This window comes from Perca flavescens, chromosome 2 (assembly GCF_004354835.1).
Source record: "Perca flavescens isolate YP-PL-M2 chromosome 2, PFLA_1.0, whole genome shotgun sequence".
Lineage (NCBI taxonomy): Eukaryota > Metazoa > Chordata > Actinopteri > Perciformes > Percidae > Perca > Perca flavescens.
This window is the reverse complement of record NC_041332.1, coordinates 17,678,868-17,693,343: the sequence shown is the minus strand read 5'-3', so window position 1 is coordinate 17,693,343 and position 14,476 is coordinate 17,678,868. Positions and strand designations below refer to the sequence as shown.

General features: G+C 40.6%; 1 protein-coding gene across 1 annotated transcript in view; it reads left to right on the top strand.

The window, feature by feature from the left end:
* The window catches only part of LOC114548934 (zeta-sarcoglycan), a 175,942-nt gene that overhangs the window by 92,311 nt on the left and 69,155 nt on the right, over positions 1-14,476 (top strand). The window lies entirely within an intron of this gene.

Below are 14,476 nucleotides of genomic sequence, written 5' to 3'. Positions count from 1 at the left end.
TGCATGTTTTGTCTGTTTTGTCATTTTGTGAAGGAATTAAAATATGAGGATTGAAATGTATGAAATTACTTCACATAGTGTTTTGCTAAATAAATATGAAAAAAAAATAATAATAAGTCTTGAGGGCTCACTCATTAAACTGACACATATAACTGCATACTGTTAGCATGACACTAAAATGAACACCATATTTACCGATAATGCCACCAAGTGGTAACATACAGTAAAGTTGTACTGGACATATTGAAATCACTGGTATACTGTCAAGGGTGCCAGTATAACCAGTAAGAGTGAAAAGATTAATCAGCTGTTGCTCAGTGAGAGAAGTGATGGTGGATGCGTTATGTTGGCTGGTGTAGTTTGATCAAAAACAAGTGAACAACCTAATTTCACTTGTAACAGGATAATTGAGAGGTTATTCAGAGATGGTGGACATTTGCTAGCCATAAAAGGAAAAAAAATCATGTTTGATTATAACACGATAAAGGATTTAGATGTAAATGACATAATTCTGATAAAACTAAACTTGAAAGAGGCTTGGTGCTGTTAGAAAGCATATTAGAATGACTGACTTGTAGAGGACTGGTACAGATGTGCTCGATGTGTACTTAAAACTGGGCAGTGGCGTTTAGTGCATCTCAGTGAGGCGAGTTGCAGAGACAAAGGGTTAGTGACAGAGACACGATGGCAATGGTTGGAGTTCAGAGCAGGTTAAATATAAATCGGAGTTAGCAGTAAACCTTTGTTCCTTTCTGGTTGGGATTTAATATTGTTTCTTTTTTAACCTCTTTATTACAAACGTTCAGTAGCCACTGGTCAGCACTAAGCCCCTGAACATTTCCTCGGGGTTGGAACCCAAAGATTTGATTTTTCTTTAGGCTAGTAGTCATGCTGACTTCCTTAGAATATGACTGGACATGTGCAATTTAGATTGAACATGCATGTAATTTGGGAAAGCGAATGCAGTAAGTCTGCGTGAGTTTACCAATCATGTCTTGTTCCTGTATTCATTCTGGACTGTAGAGATATTGGTATATTTTTTATGGATTCCTGTATCCTCATCATCATAGAAAACAGCATCCGCTCCTCCTGTGTTTTTATCTTTCAAACACTTGCCACATGTGTATGTTAGAGGAGAGTGCTGTTTAACACGTGGTTTGTACAACTTAATTGCCTTTGCAAGAGTTTGTTCTTTTCAACTAGTAAAAACCATGACAGTTGACTATTGATATTGACAGCTTTATTGACCTCCTATTAGCTTTTTCATACTGTAATATTAATCACAAATGAAAAATCTATTTTTTAAAGGCCAATCTCACATGATTGGAATTCCTGCTGTTTATCTGCTTTTCTAATCATGCACATACGTGCTTGTCACATAACTGCCCAATGCTTTATGTCCTGAGGTATTTGCAGACTTTCATTGTGTTGTCTTGACAATTACTTTACCCTACTGTTACAGGGCTAAGCAAACCTGGGCTTGTTGAACAACAAAACACAGCTACTAAAGGCTAACTTAGCTCGTAACATTAATTACATTGTCTCCTCTCCCTGCGTGTTGCATTTAATGCGAGAATGAGACTAAAGCTGACCTGGATGGGTGCATATCTCTCCTACTTCTAGAGGGGTTTGTGTTGTGTTAAACTGACTCACCCAGCCGCTTCTTCAGTTTGTTTTCCAGGGCCGGGCCTGCTGGCTTTTGGTGTCTCCCTCGTCGAGACGGCCAGCACCCTTTGCCTTTCCAGCCTCTCTGCCGTCGGGTCTGCACGAGCCCGCTCTTCAGTGTCGTAGCTCAGGTTTTAAAAGTGTGTTTACAAAAAAACAAGAAATAGTCTCTTCAATTAGAATCAGTCTTCCAAAAATCTTTGTCTCCAGTGTGTGTGGCCCGTAGTGTCCATCCGCTTGAGGCTCTCCGCCTTTTGCTTCCTGAGTCACTCAATGAATATCCGGATGAATCTCTTCCACAAGTCTGTTGTACTGGGTTAAAATAGCATTAACAAAGACACCCTTAAATAGAACACTCACATGATAAATAGAACGGTTGTATGTGTTTTGGGAGTCTTTGGAAATCTACTTATAATGTCGTTTAGTTATGAGGATATGTTGTTCCCTTTTGGTTTGAGATCTGGCTGCTTATTGATGCAGTCAGAAACATTTTCAGATATAATTTGACGAGCAATAAAATGTTTCCAGTGTGTGACCGTGTGGTTGCGTAAATTAAACATGACATGCATAAAATTCCCTCTCGGTGTATTTAAGCCTTTCACTACTTTCTTACTGAAAACATTTGCATATTTACAATGAATTATCCACTTCCCACCTGAGTTGAATACTCAAGTCAGCAGCTATTCATATTATAAAACTAAAAGACTTTGAATCACCAATAAAAAAACAGTATAACAAATCATAATGGATGCATTGGCCTTCGGAGTCATCGAGATAACTTTTGAATATCCTAACCTTGGAGCATGTATAGTAAACATGCTTGGTTCTTTATAAGTTGCCATCATAAAATGAGCAAACACATTTGTTCTTTTGGTTGAATAAATGAAAGTATCATTCCTTAGACCTGACTTTCTGTATGTGGTGGTGACATCAGAATTCAGGATGTATGGAAGATCACTGGCAAGTAGCATTTACAACCTGACAGGTGAGGTGAATAGTATTTTCAGGTAGAAGGCTTCTCTCCACCTCATTCTCGTTTGATGCAAACATAGACATTCATCTCCTGTAGGCTGGCCCGGCACTTCTAGTGTCTTCACACGCACACACAGTCTTTCCCATTCTGACACTTTGAAGGTTTGAAATCCCTGACAGCTCACCTCCTGCTGTTTAAAACTCCCTAAAGCTGCTTTCCTCACCAAGAAAAGCACCTTAATGCTTACAGTATGTGTGTCTGAGTGAGTGTGTGTCTGCATGTCGATCTTGCAGTCAGCTGAATCAGTGTGTTTTAAAATGAGACAGCCAGACAGCCTACTGCAGTCAACTTAGTCAGCCTGCTACAGGATGACATGAGGAGTGTTGAGTGACCTAACTTGTGCGGTCAGACACAGAGTCACGCTCTAGTGACAGCACACATGTTGAAGTTGCACTTGCATATAAATACTGATTTTTTTACTGATGTTCCCTTTGTGTCACACTCATGCTCCCATAAACGGAAATTGCACACATACCTTTACTTTCTGTCACACAGTTGCACACATCTCCACACAGGAGCCACAACTATGGGCTGAGATTCCCCAGACACAGGGAAACCTGCCAAGCAAGTAGGAGTTCCATCAATAACCACTTTGTGACAGACACACACACACACACACACACACACACACACACACACACACACACACACACACACACACACACACACATATTAAAGACTTAGTGGCTGGTTGATGGGATGGGATGGGACATAATGAATCCTCCTGGGGAGCTTCTTCTATTGGGTTCCAGAAATCCCTATGTCTCCTCCTGCCCCTGCCTCCTGTTGCCTCTGTGCCACTTTTAAAGGTGCTGACACAGCAGCACATTTTAAACACACACACACACACACACACACACACACATACACAAACACACTCCTCTCGCTTTCTTCAGAATCCTCATAGGGATACTCAGAAATCCTGAAAGTAAGACGGTTATTCCTCCTCAGCAGACAATTGCCATATTGGAAGCAGAAAAGTTCCACCTCAGTAAACCCCTCATTAGTATTCACCACTGAGACTCGACAGAGGAACAGCTCGTACAGCTCATACAAGAGGTACAGGATCATCAGGGTCAGTGGTATGGAAACGTGAAATGCCCACAAACGTTTAGACTTGTACATTTACATAGAATACCAAGATACTGGTGTACTGACACCTTATTACATAATAGATTGTAAAATAAGTTCTATTTTCAGCTGAACAGAAACGTAGGGGTGATAGAAAGACCCCTGTGCTATGGTAAAAGCTCTGCATCTGGGGACAAAATGAACAACATAACCTGTCAAGATCTTATCTTAAAGTTTTTCGTGAGGTCAGTATGATTTATTGGTCAATATAAATTATTAGACATAGAGTAGGTCAACAAAATAAAATTTTGGAGGGAACATTGTTCCACATTGCTCATTTTTGTTAGGTGCTTGATATTTATTTTGCATGTCAGCATCAAAAGGTAACTGATGGATGGTAAACTTTTAGAACTTCCATAGCCAGAAATCTGCAGGATGGTGCTCTCCACTGTGTTGATTAAAAAGACGTTTAGGGAGTGTTTCACAGCCTTCCATACTCGACTACCTTTCATAAGTCAGGTAGAAAACACACATATGCACTCCTCTATTTTCACCTTGTGTCCCCCTGAGGGCCCATCTAACGACAGAGAGGGTCTGAGTGCATGTGTTGGCCTTGGGCCTCCCATCTCAGTTTTATTGCTCTCACTCTCTTTCTTTCATCCCCCCATCCCTTCTCTTCTTCTCCATTCTCTCCGTTGCTGTCAGCTCGTTAATGTGAGTGAGAACCTGTCATCTTTGTCTTCTGAATGCCCCCCATAAAGATGATAAGTGAACTTGGAGTTTTAAAGCCATACCCTTTCACCCGCCTAGGTGATGATGTCTCAGCATTAGAGGCGGTCTAGTGGTTTCGAAAACGCAGCGTGACATGGGATTATCATGACAGGAACAGAGATGTTCCTCATTCAGTTCTGATTGGCTAAGCAAACTTAAAAAAAAAAAAAAGGTTAGGGTTAAAAGTAAATTACTGATATACAATAACACAAAAGTTATGATCACAAGTCAAACTGCTATTTAGAGGTTGTCTTTTACCACTCCTTTAAAAACTCAATAAAGTACTAACTGCTTTATTTTGCAATACATAATATAACTATGTGTTGGACTAACACATAATATTGAAAACCACTAGAGAACAAAACTATGGTGCCATTAATTCATTGTATATGTATCATACAGCTTTTACTCAACGTCTCGTCTCAGAAACACTGTGTATTAGTAATCCACTTAAATGTGTTAGTAATGCCTGCTTTCTCAAGAAAGCAAAAATACAGTAATAACAGGTGAAGATAGTTTCATGTTAGAGGTTTAAACATCGGTAAAGCTTCATGCTCAGAATACCATGGAGCATAATATTGAGAAGGGCTTAAACTGACCAGCTCAATTACTGTTCACTGCGTGTTTCCCCTTCCCCGGCTCTTTACCTGTGTGTCTGTCTCTTGGCAAAGCTGGCAGTCATTACAGCCTGTGTGTTTGTGTTCTGGCTGTCTTATTGACTTTTCATTTTACGAAGTGCATGGTGCTGATAATGAATGTTCTTTCTCTCCCTAAGCAGGAGAGGTATTGGTAGCACTCATTACCCTTGTGCACGTTGTGCATTTTGGGAAGAGTAAGGACAAGTGCTTCTGGGTGTATCTGCATGTGTGTTTGAAAAGTTTGATATTGGGAAGTGAGAGACAGAGGGTCATTCACTCATACAGTGCCTGCCACAAAAACAACCCCTCCAACTTTAAAAGTGACCTTGAGCGCTCAACCTTTCCCTCTCTCCCTTCCTTCATCTTTCATTCAACACACTCACACACTTTCCCTGTCTTTCTCTTGCCCTTTTCCTTATCTTTTGTCTTTGCTCCCTTTCTCATCCCCTCTTCCTTTATTCTGTTGTGTCATTTTTACCTTTCACTCACCCTTTTTTAATCATGCATGGACCTCATTTCTTATTAAACCAATGAATTCCCCGCTGACCTTGTTACCTTCTCCTAAACTCAGGCTTACATTTATCACTTCATTATCTTTACCTTCTAACACTAATTATTTTCCCTTTTATCTAGGTGGAATCAGTCACCTCATTTCTCTGGCATTCAGCTGATGTAGCTCAAAAAGTGGATTATCAAAGCAGCGAAATTAGGGGACTGAAAGGCAAAGGCCATACACAGTAAAAGATGGTTAATGATTTGTGGTAAAGTAGGGTGAATTTCCCAAGAAAAAGTCTGTAATGTGTTGTTGTTGACTCTTTGTTGGTGGATTTTTAACTGAATAATATACAGAATGTAATCATATTTTGTTTTCATTCATTCTCCGAAACATGGTATTGCTCGAGCAGTTAAACAGTTGAATGTCGGCTAAAATTGGTTTCTGATTAGTGAGCGGAGTGAGCACTTGCAAAGCCTTGCATAAAATTCAATTGTTCCATTACACACAGTCTAATTATAAATCTACATCTTTGCAAATCCCCCTCTGAGAAACAAATGATGTACATAACAATCATATTTCGCAGTGATCACATTTTCAGCTAGAGTGAGATCTTTCTGGCTTGATTTGGCTGGCTGAGGAACACAGATAGACTAGTCTAGTTTTATCTCCCTCCCTCATCCAATCAGCAAAGTTCAGACAGCACGTCTTCCTCATTTTATACTGCCTCTCTATGATCAAATCAATGGCTTTAATGAGGCAATTTAAAATACATAGAGCTGTGCATTAACAAACTGGGATACACTTAAGGGGCCATCAAGGACTCAATAATGGCATAGATTTACTATTATTGTTGTCGGGTGTCTTTATGATTGCACTTTAACTGCGCAAAGGCTAATTGTCTTCATACTGTTTTAAAAGCAATATGGCAAATATTGTTTTCATCGCTTGTTCATATGTTTATGTGTCACAAAGTGGACTCAGGTTCTTTGTATCCCCAGTCTTAATATACACCCACACAGTCAAGTTTGGTTTGGTTTTAAAAATTGTCTCAGCAAATGTAAACTTTATTTTAGAAGACAGTTAAGAACAAAGATCTGCTTGAGGGCAGTCTGTTCTTTGGGACAATTCCTAGGTTATGAAACAAAAGAGGGACAAGGTACAGTCTCTATCCTGACAGTAGGCAGGGAAGGGGTGCTGGTGGCACCTGTGTTGTCCAGCACTGGCCGACTCTTCTTTGTCGGGGCGACGGTGCAGGGCCCAGTGGGCCGATCTGCCAAAAACGTCCTCAGCACACTCCTCGCTGTCCGACAGCCTGCCCTTTTATCTTGGGTCCAGCGGCGCTGTCCAAGACAGTCCCACTGTGTGTCGACCTGCACAACCAAAGTGTATCTCTGCAGTTCCCTACTAACGTCTATCCCCATACCACCACAGGTCCTGTCCATATCCCCATCCGTCCGCTCTCGCCCCTCAGAACACTTATCAGTAGGAGGCTGTAGCTCAGGTGTGGAGCGGTCGCTTACCAATCGAAAGGTTGGGGGTTCGATCCCTGGTCCTACAGTCCCATGTTGAAGTGTCCATGGGCAAGACACTGAACCCCGAATTGCGCCATCGGAGTTTAAATGTGTATAAATGTTTATCTGATGAGCAGGTGACGCCTTGTATGGCAGCCTTGGCCACAGTGTATGAATGTGTGTGAATGGTGAATGGTTCCTCTACTATGTAAAAGCGCTTTGAGTAGACGTTGAGACTAGAAAAGCGCTATATAAATACAGTCCATTTAGCTGTCGATCTCACGTCTGTCACGATGTGCTTCAGGTGCGTTTGGAGAGTATCCTCAGTGTCTGTGCCAGGCGAGCAGAGTAAATGAAACACCCAACGAAAAACAAAATACACACAAGACTATTCACAGTAAAAATTATATGCAAAAACACTAGCTGCTACACTTTGTGACTTTATGTTTACCGTAAGGAATGGATTTAATGGACTATTTGAAGTTATCCTTCTGCACCAATGACTGTAGCTAATGTAAGCTTCACACTGTGTGCAGGTTTTTGGACACGATAATAAAATTACAGATATACTGTATAGTACTTGAAGCATGAGAGCGCTCTCTTTGCCTCTGGTATTGCAAGCATTTACAATAAAGGAATTTAGGTTGTGATGATGTTCAATGTAATAAAGTAGACATTTTGTTCTCTCTTTTTAATAAAACACCTTAGTAATCAAACCACTTTCTGCTGCATTATAAGCGTCCATCATTGGAAGTGCACTAATGATATTGCACATAATCACCATTTCTCTAACACACACTCAATGACACAAGATGGACAAAATTAAAGACAAATAAGACAGTATAATACAACTGAATATAGTAGATAATAGTGTTCTTTTTTTTTTTCTTTGGACTTTGTCCTAGAATGTAGATTAAATTTGCCATGTTATAGTGTGTGGTGTTGTTTTATTGGATTGCATTTTATCATGAGGCCTTGTTTTATTTGGTCCGCCGTCTATATCTGCCTCGCATTTTGGGCACTGGGAAATGTTTTATCTGTTGATAAAGTACGTATTGAATGAACATTGTAAAAGTTACACAATTATTTTTCTGTTTATGCATCAGAAGGAGTTATATGAGCGTGAACAATAACCATCGTGTTAAATAAAAGGACATTAAAACATAAAAAATGCTGCTTGGTAATGCAAGTCAAATAAGAACAGTGGCTCCTTCAGGCAAAAAGGAAGACTTTATGTATCTTCATGAGCGTGAAATTTTTACTGCAAGGATAGCAGAAAACAGCATTTTTATTTATGTCATAAAGCAACAATATACTGTCAGTCTCTCTTACCATCTAGCCTCACATCTGCACAAAATTACATTGTCAGGAAGTAAGGTAGGTTGTTGTGTTCTGTCCAAGTAATTATTAAATTTGCAACCATCCAACCAACTTGCCCCAGAGGCCAATCAAAAAAGTGCATTGGTTAGTATTTCCTAAATAAAGTGTTATAGTCAAGCTTTATTACAAAACAGAAGTTTACAGTTTACAACCAGCAATACTGCGAGCTGACAGAAGGTTTTCTGTGGGGCAAATAATGTGGCGTAGCAATTTCTTATTCTGGCATTGTTTTTGTTAAAAACATGAATAATGCAGAGTGCAGCATGGTTGAAAAATCTGCCACAAGGACAAGACAATGACTCAGTATTCCTTTATTCATGTTTGGAAAGCAAACACTTATAACTGTGTGCATTTTAGATAAAAGAATAGAATGCCCAAGCTCCCTTCTAGACTTGCATTCAATTTTGTACACCACTACATCCCCTTAGGCACTATTGCCATGCTACGTTTACATTATATTCACTAGGCTGAAATCCAGGGGGGGGGGGCTTTCAATAACTGCAAAAAGTGGAATATGTTAAATCAATACTTGCATTTGTGCCTTGCAGAGTAATAAAATAATGCTTAAAAAAAGTTAAGTAATGTGAACACCACACTGCCTAAAATCAGGTACTGTAAGTTGGCACTAGGCTTTTATTGCAAAAGTATAAGGTCAATTAATAAATTGTCTGTTAAGGCTCACTTACTAAATGCAAGATTATTATCTCTTCCAGCTTGTATTTGCCATGACTTCAGGATATTAATGTAATTATGTTCACAGAGGCATGTAAGTCACTACAAAGCCTTAAAGATCAGATATACCCCAGGCCACAAGTTCTTCAACTTTTCCAACAAGGGAAATGTTCTTTTTTTCTTCTCTTTTCTACTTTTTATTTTATTTTATTCGCTCCTATATAGGTTGCTTGGGTCCAGGACAGGGGCTTGCCTAAAGGGTTGCGAGGCACAAATGCTGACTGGGAAAGTGAGTGAGGAACATTCTTTCTTGAGCCGAGTTTTTGTTCTTATCCCATGGAAAGCCATGCTGCCCCATGTGTGACATGTTATAATGTGCATCATGTGGCCTGCACACTTGCAGTTGCCAGCCCAGCAAATGTTCCCATTTTTTTATCCATTCATAGTTAACTTTTCGATCTTGTTGCAAAAAATGAAAGACAAAAGCTGCAGAGTGGCACAGCTCGTTTTTCATGTGTTTCGGGTAGGGCTGTCAGCATTAACGCATTAATCGCGATGCAATTAAGGGCCGAGCATAATGCGTTAATTTTTTTAAATCTCATTAATCGCATGACGCTATTTATTAATTTATTTTACACTTCACTCAGCTTCGCATCGTGCCTAACAGGCTACTATTTTGACTCTTTGCCGCACCTTTACTTATCATCAAGCTGCCATACTTCCTCGTAACACATCCTCCTGCTGCAGGCTGCAGGCATGATGGAGAAAGACAGCAGCAACACAATTCTGAATGGCGCTTTTCATTTTCCAAAACTCCCGGATAGCTCAGTAGACAAGTTGAAAGTCATATGCACATTGTGTAAAGCCGAATTAAAATATCACCAAAGCACGTCAAGCTTGAGCTACCACCTACGAGCTAAGCATAGTAGTACAGTTAACGTGACTCAGGAAAGTGCTACTCGCTGACCTGTGGATGAAACCTAATCCCAAAAAATGACTACTGCTCTTGCAAAATGGGTGGCAACTAACCTGCAGCATCATAGAAGACTTGGGTCTTAAAGACTACGATTGGCATGTTCTGACCCGTCTTATACTTTGCCGTCAAGGGGGACAGTAGTTTCACGCATACACAGCCTGTACGACACCTGAGAAAGCAGCCCAACTGGAACTGCTGCAAAGTGCAAATGCTGTCTCATGAACCGGTGATCACTGGACGTCAGTGAGTAATCAAATTATTTAGGAATTACTGCACACTATATTGACTCTGGTAAGGATAGGGAGTTTTAGTTTTTTAGTTAGGTACTTGGAGGAATTGTGCAATAATGACAGATTCACATGTTTTTCTATTGTTTACAGTAAATAAATAAACAAATACAAATCTTAAAGTCAAGTTCATGAAGTAACTTTCTTTGCATTCATTTGATTCCCAATCAAGATACACTGGTAATAATTGCTTTCCATTGTTAATATGCACTTAAAAACAGTTCTGAAATGCAAAATAATAGAATTTTAATCATGTGATAAAACATGCGATTAATCGCGATTAAACTGTAGAAATTCAGCAATTAATTAAGATTAAAATTTGTTGTCATCAAATTGGATTATCAGGATTATGTGAACTGTGTATGAGTATTAGCATTGCCTTCCTTCAAGCCCCGTGTGTCACTGTTGCAATCAAAGACTCAGATTCCAAGCATTAAAGTCATGAGTGCCATAGTAGTGTGTGTGTGTGTGTTTCCTGCTGACAAAAAATGAAGGTCATTACCAGCTGTGCCAGTTTTCCGGTGTGCTGCATTTGGATCCTAACCTCACCCGTAACACTGTGACATTATAATGTTCTGCAAAAACACTTCTGGCCATTATTCAACGGCATAGCGCAGAACAGAAGGGGAGATTGTGACCATATTTCATTTGGTCGGATACTGAATTGGTGACAGTAATCTTTGGTGTCCACCTTAAGACTGTGTGATTGTATAGATCTTCTGTGCTGCTCAGTTGAATATGTATGTGAAGCATCCACGTAATAGAATTTGTAGCTTCTTTGTAGCAACATCTATATTTGAAACATTGTTAAAGGTCCCATGGCACTTTATGAGGTTTTTTAGGTTGGTTCCCCCAGCCTGCCTATGGTCCCCCAGTGTCTAGAAATGGCGATAGGTGTAAACCGAGCCCTGAGTATCCTGTTCTGCCTTTGAGAAAATGAAAGCTCAGATGGGCCGATCTGGAATCTCCTCCTTATGAGGTCATAAGGAGTCGTTAGCTTTTCAGGCTAACGTGTTGCAGGCAAAAGGGATACACAATAGGCTACTTCGCTATGGGCTAGCCGGTTAGCTTGTGTGTGTGTGTGTGTGTGTGTGTGTGTGTGTGTAGGATAGCATGCGAGGAGAGAAAAAGAGAAAAAACACACTTAGAGAGAAAAGAAACATTTGGAGTCTTGATCTTGAACACTCCTCTGGTGCACTCAGGATTCTGGCCCAACGTGATGTTAAGGCAGAGTATGAGACTTTGTCAACGAGGGGATTGTTTATTATACACACTCTGGTGTGCTAACAACTGATTTCTTCGTGGACACAGCTCCGTCTGTCTACACAGGACCGCGGGGTGGCGTTCTCGTCACGGCGCGGGCTGTAGTCAGACGGACCAACGGGGCTTATTATATCGCTGAACAGTAACTAAACTTTGTGGAAGGAGCAGCAATGTAGCATTTACAGTTTCACACAATCTACATTATTCAACACATTCAGATCAACCATGCACCATGGTCAGTGGTGCTTTCACAGGCAAATAATGGGACACGGCGGTCATCATCAGATTAATAATCAGACGAGCACCGGTAGCACTTACTAATCAAAATCGCAAATGGCAACACAATGGCAACATTAGCCTTCACTCATTAATAAAACACACCCTGTTCTGCATCTTCCCAGAACAAATAAGCCTCCTTACTCAGTGTGCAGTCCATTTCGGTTGTCCATAGATTTTCCACGATGAAGAGAAATTATTTAATCATTGGTCAATGATTAACGAGCACTTCCTCCTTGGGCAGTGGAGGGAAACAGTTCCAGTCGACTGTTTAAGGAAAAGCGGTGTCTGTGTTGTCCGATTTTCTTCTAGAAAAACGGTGTTCTGGTGAAAACACGATGTGCGTGTTTTACAGGATCCAATTATGGTGACCAGATGAGAATGGGTAAAATTTGGGACGGGATGAGACGGGGGTGGCGGGACGACATGAATTTCAAAACTCCGCACCATAATTATTCATAATTTGTATTCAGGAATTCAACTGTCTGTCATGTAAACCCGAAGATACAAATAAAAAAATCATTAAAATCATGAACTCAAGTGTCATTATGAAACAAATAAAACAATCCCAATGACTGCGCTTTAACATCAGCAACATCCAATCACTCCTTCTCGTGGCTGCCTGCACGTGCGCTTTCCCTGGCCTCATGGCTGCAACTTGCGCTCTCTTCATCTACTCTATAACATAAAAAGGGGACAAAAAGGTTGTATTTTTTGTAATTAACCTTTGGTTAAGTATTTCAACCCCAGACTGTGGTGTCCCTCACCTGTGATGCCACCCCGTTGTCTCCCGACGGGGATGGGGGCATTTATTTTGGAGACGAGGAGGACTTTCGGAACGTTTTGGAAGCATGTCGCAGGCAGAGTGCCCCGGACCATCTACCGGACCGGGAGCTGGCTGCAGGACGACTCAATCAACATGAACGTGGTTTTAATGTTCTATCAGACTATAGCTACTCGAGAGTATGCTCTTGAGACTTTGCTCTAATTAATTTTAAGATTCGGGATTCGGAAGACAAATGCTTGGATTTCGGGACTGTGCCGAATTTTTCGGGACGTCTGGTCATCCTAGATCCAATAATCCACTTTGTCCTGAAAATGGAAGTTTTTAGCACAGACATCTGCGTGTGTCGACCTGTTAGCAACTCGCACTGAGGTGGAAGACAAAAAGAGGTGTGGCAGAAAGTTTATAGGCTCATGCTGCATTTAGGGTCCGCTGGCCCAATGGGAATCCGGGAACTCCTGGTGTCTCGGCCATTTTGTGAAGTCTCTACCTGTGAGATTTTGGTGAAAAGGCTTTGGAATGTACGTGTAGGCCCAGATTCTTTTGTTCAGGAAAAACACATGTCTCAGAGGCTTGATGCTCTGAGGCCTTGGTGAGGAGCACAGAGTTCGCCTGGAGTTCGCTAGTTGGAGCCGGTTACCTCCAGGATCTATGCTAAGCTAGGCTAGTGGTGGGTGCGTCAGACAGAGTTACGACACGTACGGAGATGAGAAGGGTACGTATGGATTTATCTAACTCTGGGGGATACGGTGAATAAGCTAAAGTCCCAATAATTCTGCGTGTTCCTTTAATAGCTACGACTTAATTTAGTCTTAGGGACGGTTCGTTATTAATTTAAGAGGCCACCGGAGAAGTTTTGGGACCTTTAGCCAAAATAGACATGACCCTCCCCCGTGGCAGTAAAAAATTTTCTATGACTCTCTAAAACAATTTGGAAAAAAGGCATGACCCTCCCCTAACAATTTTTTTTATACATTCTGTTCTGGTTTGCGCTTGGCAAATATATACAGATTCCCATTGTTTTTTTACAGCCATGACATATGTGATTAAACCTCTGCTTTCTCATCTGACGTATCCCACTCCTCTGTTATGGTGGGGTGGCCATTTCAGTAGATTTATTCACTAACATTGTTGGTGAAACACAATAAGCATGGAAACTTATGTAAATAATTATGTACAGTATGCACAATACAATACATATTTGAATCACATCAATCTTTTTATTAAGATTTCCTTTAAAGGAAAATCGTAACCGTTAATGTATAAAGAGCAGGCAAGATAATGCAATGAAATGTAGTTTACCGAATAAGGTTTCCTGTTTTCATTAAAAGTAAGCCCTAAGCTAGCAATGTCACTAATAGTGTTAACACTGACAGTGGTTGTTTGGTTGTGTTTGGGGCTTTAGATTAGGAATATGTAGAGGTTCAAAGCACAACCTTTGCCTGTCTTTTCATCTGCAGCTCCCATCATTTCATCTTCCTTCCATCCCACAGCTCTGACTCCAGGGAACAGGTTGATTAATGTAGATGACAAACAGCACTCATTTATCTCTCCCTCTGTCTCTTTCTCTCCTCCTTTACCATATTAATGACTGTAATCAACTCTAAATAAATAATTTGTGTCCCTCAGTGCATGAATCTCACCCTCCCACCT